The following is a 12,401-nucleotide window of genomic DNA, read 5'->3' as shown; positions in this document are numbered from 1 at the left end:
TATTTTAGGCATAACATTTTGTGAGCATTATCTCGACTCATTGCATCCCTTATTATTTCTCTATTAAGGCCCGTACTCTCTGAAGACCAGATTCTATGCCACAGCGATAGAGGTTGGGCCTTAATTAGATCGGAGATATAAACCAGCCCTAACTCGGAATGACAATTAAAAACAGGGGCACTAGTTGGAACAGCTAGGATAAACCTTAGAAAGGCATTTTCGATGCTTTGGATTAAATACAGTCTTGGAAACCCCATATACCAGCCCCGTACACTGCTATGCTCACGCATTTCGCTTGATACATTTTTTAGTAAAATTTCAAGCAGCTTTCTCCCCAGTTTTTTTGTAAAGTTTACTAAGGCCGCAATAGACTTAATAAAAAGCAAGCTCCCAGCCTTAACGGCTGGAGCTAAAGAACCAGATCTATGAAAAAGGACACCCAAATAGCTGAACGAATTTTTTGTTTCCACCATACTCCCCCCGCTTGAAAACTTCTGTTCTTATTGTTCCCTCTCCCACATGACATGACAAAACTTTTCTTGGCATTCAATTTTAAACCCAGCCTATCCATAAAACTTAGTGTAAAAGGAAAGGGCCTTCTGTAGACCAATCTGGGTGCGGGCCATTATTACTGCGTCATCGGCATAGAGGAGGGAGGCTATTGGGCGGGTATTTATGGTTGGGGGATCCCTGGTATGTGACACCAACTCCTGTTTCAAAGCATTTGTATAGAAAGAGAACAGGAGTGGTGCCAAACCACAACCCTGCCTCACCCCCGTTCTACTTTAAATGGAGCGATACACATGTATATACATATATAAATATATATACATGTATATATCTATATATATGTGTGTATATATATATATATATATATATATATATGTGCACCTCTATCTGAAAGTGCTCTCTCACACACTTTTTTTTTTAATAGAGTGCTCGAGGATGGGTGTCTGCCTTCTTGGAATTGTAATTTAAATCACAGCAACTGAGCCATCAGGTAGACTTGTGTATGCCTTGCACGGATACACGTCATCACGCTGGGATCGGCGTGGCGTCATGACGCATACATGCACGTCAGTGATGACACGAGGGCGCATACACCATCACTCTTCTTCTTCTGAAGCTGTTCTGACCAGAGGCTGGATCTATGGTTGTGACAGTATACCGTGTTGGGGAGACAATCTCCACCTTCTTGGAAGCCGCACCAGGGGTGCACACGTGCACTCCTGACCATTTCTGTGAGAATGGCTTCCAGCCGCAGGAATGTACACTCAATCCTGACTCTCCGTTTCCACCTACACATCTGCAGAGTTACTTTACCAGTTCTCAGAGCAGGCAAACATCTGGAAATGTCCATCACTTGCTGTTCAAGCCTGCAGGCAGCGCTGCGCTGTTCATCCGATGCAGTCCCTGGCAAAGATGGGTCTGCAAAGATGGAAAGGGACTTCTTTTCCCACGTGCCAGGAACTCCCATTTAAAGTTTCTCTCCACCATCTTTTAATGCACTTGCTGACCTCAGCTGCACTTTCTAGTTTAATAAAAACACGTTGTTTTCGTGCTTTAGTTTGACTATGAAATCTCTTTACTATTGGGTGTCTGACCAGAAAACTGCCTCTACCCTGGCTGGGAGGCCTGTTTAGAGCAATAGCACAAAACGGCATTTTATTTGGTGAAAGGGAGCGCTCTATCGACAACTTGCTCTTCTGCCTGGAGCGCTGCGAATCCTTGCACTGCTCAGTGGCCTGTGTGCTGCCTTCTCATCCCTGAACCTTTATGCTCCCTGCCCATCCTGAGCCTGTGTTCTACCTGCCCATCCTGAGCCTGTGTTCTACCTGCCCATCCTGAGCCTGTGTTCTACGCCTGTGTTCTACCTGCCTATCCTGAGCCTGTGTTCTACCTGCCTATCCTGAGCCTGTGTTCTACCTGCCCATCCTGAGCATGTGTTCTACCTGCCTATCCTGAGCCTGTGTTCTACCTGCCCATCCTGAGCCTGTGTTCTACCTGCCTATCCTGAGCCTGTGTTCTACCTGCCTATCCTGAACCTGTGTTCTACCTGCCTATCCTGAGCATGTGTTCTACCTGCCTATCCTGAGCCTGTGTTCTACCTGCCCATCCTGAGCCTGTGTTCTACCTGCCCATCCTGAGCCTGTGTTCTACCTGCCTATCCTGAGCATGTGTTCTACCTGCCTATCCTGAGCCTGTGTTCTACCTGCCCATCCTGAGCCTGTGTTCTACCTGCCCATCCTGAGCCTGTGTTCTACCTGCCCATTCTGAGCCTGTGTGCTATGTGCCTATCTGCCGATTCCTAAGCCTGTGTACTGGAAGCCCCTCCCATGACCTGTGTCCTCTCTGCCTATCCCTGAGGCTGTGTACTCCCTGCGTATCCCTAAACAAGTGTACTACCTGCTCGTCCCTGAGCCTGTCTGAGACCTGCCCATTCATGAGGCTATGTAGTGTCTACTTATCCCTGAGCATTGCCTGCACGCGATATGTGCCCTCCTGAACCTGTGTCCTAGCATCCATCCTTCTGCCTGAGTGCATTCCTGACCCTGTGTACCATGTATCCATCTATGAGCCTGTGCACTGTCTGCTCGCCCCTGAGCCTGCCTGTCCATGGACTTGCATGCTTTCTATCCACATCTGAGCTCTACAACCGTCTGGCCATCCCTGAACTTGTCTGAGTTCTGCCCATCCCTGATCCTGTGTACTGGAAGCCCCTCCCCTAAACCTGAGTGCTCCCTGCCCAACTTTGAGGCTGTGTACTCTCTGCCCATCCCTGATCCTGTCTGAGATCTGCCCCTTTCTGAGCCTGTGTACTGGGAGCCCCTCCCCTTAACATGTGTGTGTGCTTCCCTGAACCTGTGTACTCTCAGTCCATCCCTGAACCTGTGAACTAGGAGCCCCTCCCCTAAGCCTGTGTGCTATCTATCATCATCCCTGATCATGTGTACTGGGAGCCCCTCCCCCTAAACATGTGTGTGCCCTTCCCTGAACCCGTGTACTCTCAGTCCATCCCTGAACCTGTGAACTAGTAGCCCCTCCCCTAGGCCTGTGTGCTTTCTGATCATCCCTGATCCTGGCTGAGATCTGCCCCTTTCTGAGCCTGTGTACTGGGAGCCCCTCCCCTTAACATGTGTGTGCCCTTCCCTGAACCTGTGTACTCTCAGCCCATTCCTGAACCTATGAACTAGGAGCCCCTCCCCTAAGCCTGTGTGCTTTCTGATCATCCCTGATCCTGGCTGAGATCTGCCCCTTCCTGTGTGTTGTCACAGAAAAGTCCCTCGCATGGTGATGGACGTGCAACTCTGCCCTGAGAGCCCCAACGGTAAAGATGTCTGAATGCATGAAGCTGATTTTTGTTGTCAAAGGCAAACACAGATCATGCGTGTGCGCCATGACATATGCTTGTCACACGGATTGCAGTCTTTTTCGACTGAGAGGTGCACATAAAGCGCTACCCGCACAGTGGTGAAAGGCTACTGTCTTTACCTGGAGTTAAGCATCACCAGTGCTGTGATGGCCGCATAATATGTAGCGGTCAGTAGAAGTGAAGAGGCCTTTTTACCTGCGTCACTGGAGTGAGGCTGACAGGCTCACATATTTAAAGATCCACTGCTGCTTGCTTAACTCACCCTCGGCCTACATCGGTTTGGTGTGTAGTGCTGCACCGCGCATGTGTGTTATGTATGTCATGGGTGTATGTGTGCCTGGGAAGGGTACTGTACAGGGATGTTGCTGTGCTGTGCAGTGCATGTATGTTACATGGATGTGCAGTGTGTATGTGTACCTGTGAGTGGTACAGTAAGGATGTACCGCTGTGCAGTGCGTGCGTGCTATTTGCATATGCTGGGTGTGCCTGTGAACAGCGCTATACATGGCAGGTTCTGGTTTGCATTTTGGGAAACCCAGGGCTAACTGCAGTCACATGAGGAATAAAGGAATTCCCCCAGACAGATTTGTGTATTGCTGCCTTCCTGTGAGCTGGGTGGGGCACACTGGAGGGAGGGAGAGCCGGGCTCTACATACAGTTCAAAGGGCGCTCTTTAAAAAAGAGGTCCCCAGGAAAGGGCCTGGGAACTTCTCAGGAAAGAGATGGGGCTGATAGGAGAATCATAACGAATAGAGTGGGGGCACAGGGGTAACCTATAGATACAGGTGCCACTGTGGCTGACACCCAGGTGTGAACTCCAGTCCCTCCCATGGCCTGGGTTGTGGGGCTATCAGATCTGGAGTCACTCCTGTGGTCAGACGGCTTCCACAAGAAAGGGCAGGATAGAGCAGAGGGCACTTTGAAAGGAAGCAGCTCCCCAACGTACACTTCAAAGACTCAGACACTAAATCACATTTGGTGTCTGGAAAAGGACTATAGGAAAAGGAGCCCGAGGCCCTCAAAATAGTCAACTATCAAGCAGCCAGTCGGACTGTGCGAGGAGGAGAAGCTTTGTGTGACCTGGACCGGGGTAAGGCCGGCTAGTCTCCCTGCTGGGCAAGAGGACATCACACAGGGACTTGAAGAGCACCTGCCCTGGAGCCTGGAGCACCAGAACCTGCCCCTGGAGCATGGAGCACCCCCTGCTTGCCAGCACTAGTGTGTCCTGTGAGGAAGAGGAGAGCGTTGGAGGGATCGAGGTCCAGTGGGGGGTCCTGGCGAGTGGATCCCAGTAGCGAGGCATGAGAAGGAGGCTGCTGCGGTGATTGAGTCGTTGTCCATGTGCAGGGAACAGTTGATGATTCCCGTATGCCCTTTTACCCACATACTGACAATTAAAGATAACAAGTGGGCGGGAGGCAAATCTTGTTTTGCCATTGGACCTAACTGACCAAAGACCTTCTCTGGCAAGAACCATAACAATAAGATGGGAATCGTGGCCCTAAAACTAGGAGGGCAGGAATAGTAGCCCCAGTCTTCATCTGATGAGACCCCGCCACACTTTGATATCCCCGCTGGTCTTGGCAAACTGCCATTCCACGTTTGGATGCCAATTGTAAGGTGAACAATTTCTCCCCCTGCCACACCCCCTTCTTCTTTCTTCTAACTTCCCTTCACCTGGACGCTGCTCTCCTGGGCGCTCGTGGCCAGGACAGCTGTAAGGAAGTCAGTCCGGCCAGCTCCATCCGGGCATCTGTAGGTGATGCTCATGCTGTCTGCTTCCTGAGGGCATCACCCCTGTGCCAACAAGAAGCGCCCCAAACAAAGGTGCTTCATGCACACTACTTCTTGTAGATGAGATCCTCACTCCTCTGCCTACAAGGACTGCCTCGGCCACACGAAGACCCTCCTCAACCAAAGGTACTTCATTCAAACTGCTTCCTACAGCTGAGAACATCTCTCTGGTGCCTACAAGAATCACGTCAAACATCAAGAACTTCCCCCCAACCTAGACAGGTGCTTTATGCAAACTGCTCCTTGCAACTGAGAATCTAGAAAAACCGCCCACAAGCAAGAAGACCCCCCAGGCAGGTGTGGGAGAGAGGGATTGTGCCCTACTGTCTCTGCATCCTGCCTCCTGCTCAGTGCCTCTTGCTGCTGAGTGCATCTCTCACTTGTCTCAGGGCCCCCTCCCCTCCATGAAGGTCGCCCCTCCCCCACACTGTGCTTCATGGAGACTGCTTCCTCCACACCCACCCCTTCTTAGCCTCCTTTCAAAAGTGAAAACATTTAGTTAAGAACTTCAAAAAATGTCTGTTCACAGATAGCATGTCGCTGTTTGCGAAGAGCACATCACTCACTGGCCTACCGCCTTTGGCACGTGCGGCCTGCAGATTACTTAAGGGTCTCTACAGTGAATGCACACTAAGGTATGACATTTGTACACACTCTTATACCTGAAGGCTACTCTAGTGTCTTTGATAGTACCTCGCCAGGACCGTGGCTGTTCTAGGCGGACTCTAAACAGGAAGTACGTAAACTGCTGGAAGGCGTTAAGGTGTGGTTATGAAAGTTATGACGCTGTACGTGCAGGGTGTGATCGTATGCTGAGGAATAAAGACGTCTGTTACAGAGCTCCGTGTGTGCTGTGCTCATGTGCATGCTTTCGGCAGCAAGCTCACTGTGTTTTCATTCTGGCGGGAAGAAGGAAGGTCGGACCTCTGCCTGCCCTGTGTGCACGGCAGAGTAACTTCTAATCTGCCATATTACTGTTCCCGCCCTAAATCCTGTCTTTCTCACTTCCAGATCCTTCCGTACACATTGTGCCGTCAATTGTACATGAGACTCATAAAAACATGGAGCATATGTCTCGTGGGCGTCCAGCCTTTTCACATTCCGGCCCCGCCAAAGGTCAAAGGAGTGTCGACTGACCCCTTACTGCTCTCCCAGAGTTGCTAACTTTCTATATAATAACTGAGGCTGAGTTGATAACACCATATTAATTTATTATTGGTGATACACTTCCTAAAACTGTCTTTAATGAATTACTCACCAGGAACTTGCTCATAAGCTTTTGCTGGCTTTGTCCACTACATCTTTTTGCATTTTATGTGGCCCCTTTCGCCAAGTAGAACTTTGTTTTTCTGCATATTTTTCGGTTATGTATCGGCTTTCACAAGTTCCTGTTCGCAAGCGCAACCCTAGTGCTCTAACGTACATATCACACGGATGAGAGAGATGCAACAAAGGTTAAAACTGATGGTGCGTGGGATGACCACTGTGTGGATGGAGGGACAAAAGGCTGTGTGGCAGAATGTGGCAGAGATTACACAATACACACAAAGCTGGGTTACGGGCTAAAGACCACGTACGGTCTAAACCCCTTTATTATATAGCCTATGGCTTCCCCGGTCAGAGAATGTACAAGGTCCGGGTTCTGGGCCAGCTTAGGGCCGCAGGCGGTGCTAAGGTCACTACATCATGAACATATAGACAGCAGTGTCTGCACACGCAAGTGGACCTGATTCGACATGATGTGGAAGTTGGTCCAGAGAAAGGAGAGGGAAAGGGGCACAAATTGTGGGTACACGCAGGTGGATGGCATCTGCCCACTATTTTCACAGGGTGGACGTCCACCCTGCTAAGAAGTTGGGCCCCAGTGAAGTAAGCAGGGCCGGACTGGGAACCAAAACCAGCCCCGGCAAAGTGCTCGACCTGCCCACCCCTTGGGGGTTTGGGGTGCTGCTGAGCTCTTTGTCAGGGCCGGTTTTTGGTCGATTTTGTTACAGGGCCGATTTTGCAGCTAAGCTGCATAAACGGCCCTCTAACAAAAACGGCCCGAGGGGCCCAAAACCGGCCCCCAACCGTGCGATGCACCGGGGGATTGCCCGGTGCCCGCAACGGCCAGTCTAGCCCTGGAAGTAAGAACTTGTCCCGATGCTATTTTCCATCACCAGGACACAATCAGTAGCGCCTGCACTGTTGCCCGCTTTCCATCGAACAAGAAGATGCAGTTGGTTGAGGGGCTTTTTAGGTCGAGCCTGGGCAGCGCGTGCACTGCTCTGAGAGGCATGCTGTATTCGAGTATGGACATGAAGCTCCGCCAATATTTTTATTTGGCGTGTATCACTGTCCTTTGTAAATACTGGCTTCTGATTTGTTAATAAGCTTGTTGGTCCCTCCTTAGTTCCGACTTGTCTACATTTCTAACCTGAAATTGTTTGGTTGGGGGATGCACAGCGATTGTTGGGATTATTTTTGAAAAAGTTCCTTAGGAGATTCTTTCAAAGGTTGGGTGCTACATACAGGTGGCACGTCCGTCCGGCGTGCGTTTAATAATGCAAATGATCACTGTGTCCCAATTAACTTAGTGACATCCCTGTTTCTTGTGCACACCGTGGGTGCTCGAATAAGCTTCCAATAAGTAAGTTGTTGATATGTTTTTAATCATTTCTCGTCATTAATTTCATGACATTAAATTTCTTTTCTTTATATGCATATCATACATTCTTGAGATGGCTCCAATGCATTTTGGGTGGTGTACCCTTCATCTGGGAGCTTCTGAAAACAACGATATAAGATATAGCTAAGTACGAGTTCCTGATCCGATAAAGTGGTTATCGTAGCATGCAGGAGGGGTTGGTGATGTGATGACCGGCTGAAACAGCGAGGTGAACAGGGTGGGTTAAAGTGAAGTAAAATAAAGAAAAGTGATCGGGCAGGTAAAAAAATGCTTGTGTCGATTTATACAGGTGAGGCGTGCATAGCTCAGTGCTCACGGTTGTGCCATTGGTGTCTATTCGCATTGTGGAGAAACAACACTCAACCGACGCACGCCACGACCGAACCACTGCCCCCCACCACCACCCTCTGCGCCTGGAACCCGATCAGCACCGAAGACACCGTCCGCACAATGAACTCCATCCACTCCGGATCTCCTACCGACCCCTGCCCTCACCACGTCTTCAACAAGGCCGACACTGTCATCGCACCCCACCTGCGGGACATCATCAACACCTCCTTCGACACCGCTACCTTCCCGGAGAGCTGGAATAATAATAATAATAATAATAAAGGGGTCTTATCATGCGCAAACATAGCCCAATGGGCGTCAAGGCGCCTTATCGGAGCTGGCGTTTGGGAGCGTAGAAGTTGAGTCGGCTGTTGAGGTATCCTGGGCCTTGGTTGTGTAGGGCTTTGTGTGCGTGGGTGAGGAGTCGGAAGGTCATTCTCTTGTTGACCGGGAGCCAGTGCAGGTGTCCGGAGACGTGGCTGTGACGGGGGATGTCCAGGATGAGTCGTGCTGAGGCGTTCTGGATCCGCTGGAGTCTCTTCTGGAGTTTGGCAGTGGTTCCGGCGTAGAGGGAGTTGCCGTAGTCCCGACAGCTGGTGACGAGGGCCTGGGTGACCGTCTTCCTGGTCTCGGTGGGGATCCACCGGATGATCTTACGTAGCATGCGCAGGATGTTGAAGCATGACGAAGAGACGGCGTTGACTTGTCTGGTCATGGAGAGCGAGGAGTCCAGGATGAAGCCCAGGTTGCGTGCGTGGTCTGTTGGTTTGGGTGCGCTGCCTAGGGCGGGGGGCCACCAGGAGTCGTTCCAGGCGGAGGGTGAGGATCCCAGGATGAGGACTTCCGTCTTGTCCGAGTTCAGTTTCAGGCGGCTGTTCTTCATCCATTCGGCTACCTCTTTCATCCCTTCATGAAGGTTGGCTCTGGCGGTGGCGGGGTCGTTGGTGAGGGAGAGAATCAGCTGGGTGTCGTCGGCGTAGGAGATGATGTTGAGGTTGTGCTGGCGTGCGATGTCTGCGAGGGGGCACATGTAGACGTTGAAGAGGGTTAGACTGAGCGAGGAGCCTTGAGGAACGCCGCAGATGACTTCGGTGGAAGCACGCCAAACTCAGCGCTCTACTAAAGAAGCCATCAGCCGACCCCACCGACCTCAAGAACTACTGCCCCATCTTGCTGCTCCCGTTTCCTGCAAAAGTCATTGAGAAGACCGTCAACAAGCAGCTGGCCGCCTTCCTCGAGACGAATGGATCCCTCGACCCCTCGCAGTCTGGCTTCCGGGCCAACCACAGCACCGAGACCGCCCTGATCGCAGCCACCGATGACATCCGAGCACTGCTCGACAGCGGAGAAACAGCAGCCCTCATCCTCCTAGACCTCTCCGCGGCCTTCGACACTGTCTGCCACCGTACACTAGTGCAGCGACTCAGCTACGTCGGAATCCAGGAGAAGGCACTGGAGTGGATCACCTCCTTCCTCGCCGGAAGGACACAGAGAGTCCGCCTCCCCCCCGTTCAGGTCTGAAGCCACCGAAGTCATCTGCGGCGTTCCTCAAGGCTCCTCGCTCAGTCTAACCCTCTTCAACGTCTACATGTGCCCCCTCGCAGACATCGCACGCCAGCACAACCTCAACATCATCTCCTACGCCGACGACACCCAGCTGATTCTCTCCCTCACCAACGACCCCGCCACCGCCAGAGCCAACCTTCATGAAGGGATGAAAGAGGTAGCCGAATGGATGAAGAACAGCCGCCTGAAACTGAACTCGGACAAGACGGAAGTCCTCATCCTGGGATCCTCACCCTCCGCCTGGAACGACTCCTGGTGGCCCCCCGCCCTAGGCAGCGCACCCAAACCAACAGACCACGCACGCAACCTGGGCTTCATCCTGGACTCCTCGCTCTCCATGACCAGACAAGTCAACGCCGTCTCCTCGTCATGCTTCAACATCCTGCGCATGCTACGTAAGATCTTCCGGTGGATCCCCACCGAGACCAGGAAGACGGTCACCCAGGCCCTCGTCACCAGCTGTCGGGACTACGGCAACTCCCTCTACGCCGCAACCACTGCCAAACTCCAGAAGAGACTCCAGCGGATCCAGAACGCCTCAGCACGACTCATCCTGGACATCCCCCGTCACAGCCACGTCTCCGGACACCTGAGAGACCTGCACTGGCTCCCGGTCAACAAGAGAATGACCTTCCGACTCCTCACCCACGCACACAAAGCCCTACACAACCAAGGCCCAGGATACCTCAACAGCCGACTCAACTTCTACGCTCCCAAATGCCAGCTCCGATCGACCGGCCACGCCCTCGCCGCCGTCCCCCGCATCCAAAGAGCCACCACAGGGGGACGGTCCTTCTCCTACCTCGCCGCCAAGACATGGAACTCCCTCCCGACCCACCTCCGCCTGACCCAGGACCACCTCGCCTTCAGGAAGCAACTCAAGACCTGGCTGTTCGAGCAGTAGCGGACCACCCCCCCCCCTAGCGCCTTGAGACCCTCTGGGTGAGTAGTGCGCTATATAAATGCATTGATTGATTGATTGATTGTGTGCTGTCACTGAAAAGTCCCTTGCATGGTGATGGACATGCAACTTTGCCCTGAGAGCCCCAACGGTAAAGATGTCTGAATCCATAAAGCTGTTTTTGTTATCATAGGCAAACACAGATCATGCGTGTGCGCCATGACATATGCTTGTCACACGATTGCGGTCTTTTTCGACCGAGAGGTGCACACAAAGCGCTACCCTCATAGTGGTGAAAGGCTACTGCCTTTGCCTGGAGTTAAGCATCACAAGTGCTGTGATGGCCGCATAATATGTAGTGATCAGTAGAAGTGAACAGGCCTTTTTACCTGCATCACTGGAGTGAGGCCTACAGGCTCAAACATTTAAAGTTCCACTGCTGCTTGCTTAACTCACCCTCGGCCTACATCGGTTCGGTGTGTACCAAGAAAAAACATCTCAGGAAGGAGTTGGGGCTGATAAGAGAATCATAACGAGTAGGGTGGGGGCCCTGGGGTAACCTATCGATACATGTGTCACTGTGGCTGACACCCAGGTGTGAACTCCAGTCCCTCCCATGGCCTGGGCTGTGGGGCTATCAGATCTGGAGTCACTCCTGTGGTCAGACGGCTTCCTCAAGAAAGGGCAGGATAGAGGAGAGGGCACTTTGAAAGAAAGCAGACCCCAACATACACTTCAAAGACTCAGACACTAAATCACATTTGGTTTCTGGAAAAGGACTGTAAGAAGGGGAGTCCGAGGCCCCCAAAATAGTCAACTGGAAAAGCAGCCAGTCGGGCTGTGCGAGGAGGAGCTCTGTAGGACCCGGACCGGGGGTAAGGCTGGCTAGTCTTCCTGCTGGGAGAACGGATATCTCCCAAGGACTTGAAGAGCACCATCCGCTGGAGCAAGGAGCACCTCCTGCTTGCCAGGACCAGTGTGTCCTGTGAGGAACAGGAGAGCGTTGGAGGGATCGAGGGCCAGTGGGGGGTCCTGGCGAGTGGATCCCAGTAGCGAGGCATCAAAGGAGGCTGCTGCAGTGATTGAGTCGTTGTCCGTGTGCAGGGAACAGTTGATGGTTTCCGTATGCCCTTTTACCCACATGCTGACAATGAAAGATAGCAAGTGGGCGGGGGGGAAATTTTGTTTGCCATTGGACCTAACTGACCAAAGACCAGCTCTGGCAAGAACCATTTCAAGAACATGGGAATCATGGGAATTATGGACCTAAAACTGGGAGAGGCAGGAATAGTAGCCCTAGTCTTCAATTGAAGAGACCCCACCGCCCTTTTATATTCCCCACTGGTCTTTGCAAACTGCCTTTCCACATTTGGATGCCAATTGTAAGGTGAACAATGTCTTCCCCTGCCACACCCCCTTCTTCTTTCTTCTAGCTGCCCACAGCTGTGAGGAAGTCGGTCCGGCCAGCTCCATCCGGGCATCTGTAGGTGATGCTCATGCTGTCTGCTTCTGAAGGGCATCACACCTGTGCCAACAAGAAGCGCCCCAATCACAGGACGCCACGCCCCCAAACAAAGGTGCTTCATGCACACTACTTCCTGTAGATGAGAACACCACTCATGTGCCTACAAGGACTGCCTCAGCCACACGAAGACCTCCCCCTCAACCAAAGGTACTTCATTCAAACTGCTTCCTACAGCTGAGAACATCTCTCCGGTGCCTACAAGAATCACCCCAAACATCAAGAACGTCCCCCCAACCTAGACAGA

General features: G+C 51.9%; 1 protein-coding gene across 1 annotated transcript in view; it reads left to right on the top strand.

Annotated features, from left to right (window-relative positions):
* Positions 1 to 12,401, top strand: part of ADGRD1 (adhesion G protein-coupled receptor D1) — a 722,099-nt gene that overhangs the window by 268,535 nt on the left and 441,163 nt on the right. The gene's annotated exons all lie outside the window — the stretch shown is intronic.

This window comes from Lissotriton vulgaris, chromosome 11 (genome assembly GCF_964263255.1).
Source record: "Lissotriton vulgaris chromosome 11, aLisVul1.2, whole genome shotgun sequence".
In the NCBI taxonomy this organism is placed as follows: domain Eukaryota; kingdom Metazoa; phylum Chordata; class Amphibia; order Caudata; family Salamandridae; genus Lissotriton; species Lissotriton vulgaris.
The sequence above is the reverse complement of the archived record's forward strand: the minus strand, read 5'-3'. Positions and strand labels throughout refer to the sequence as shown.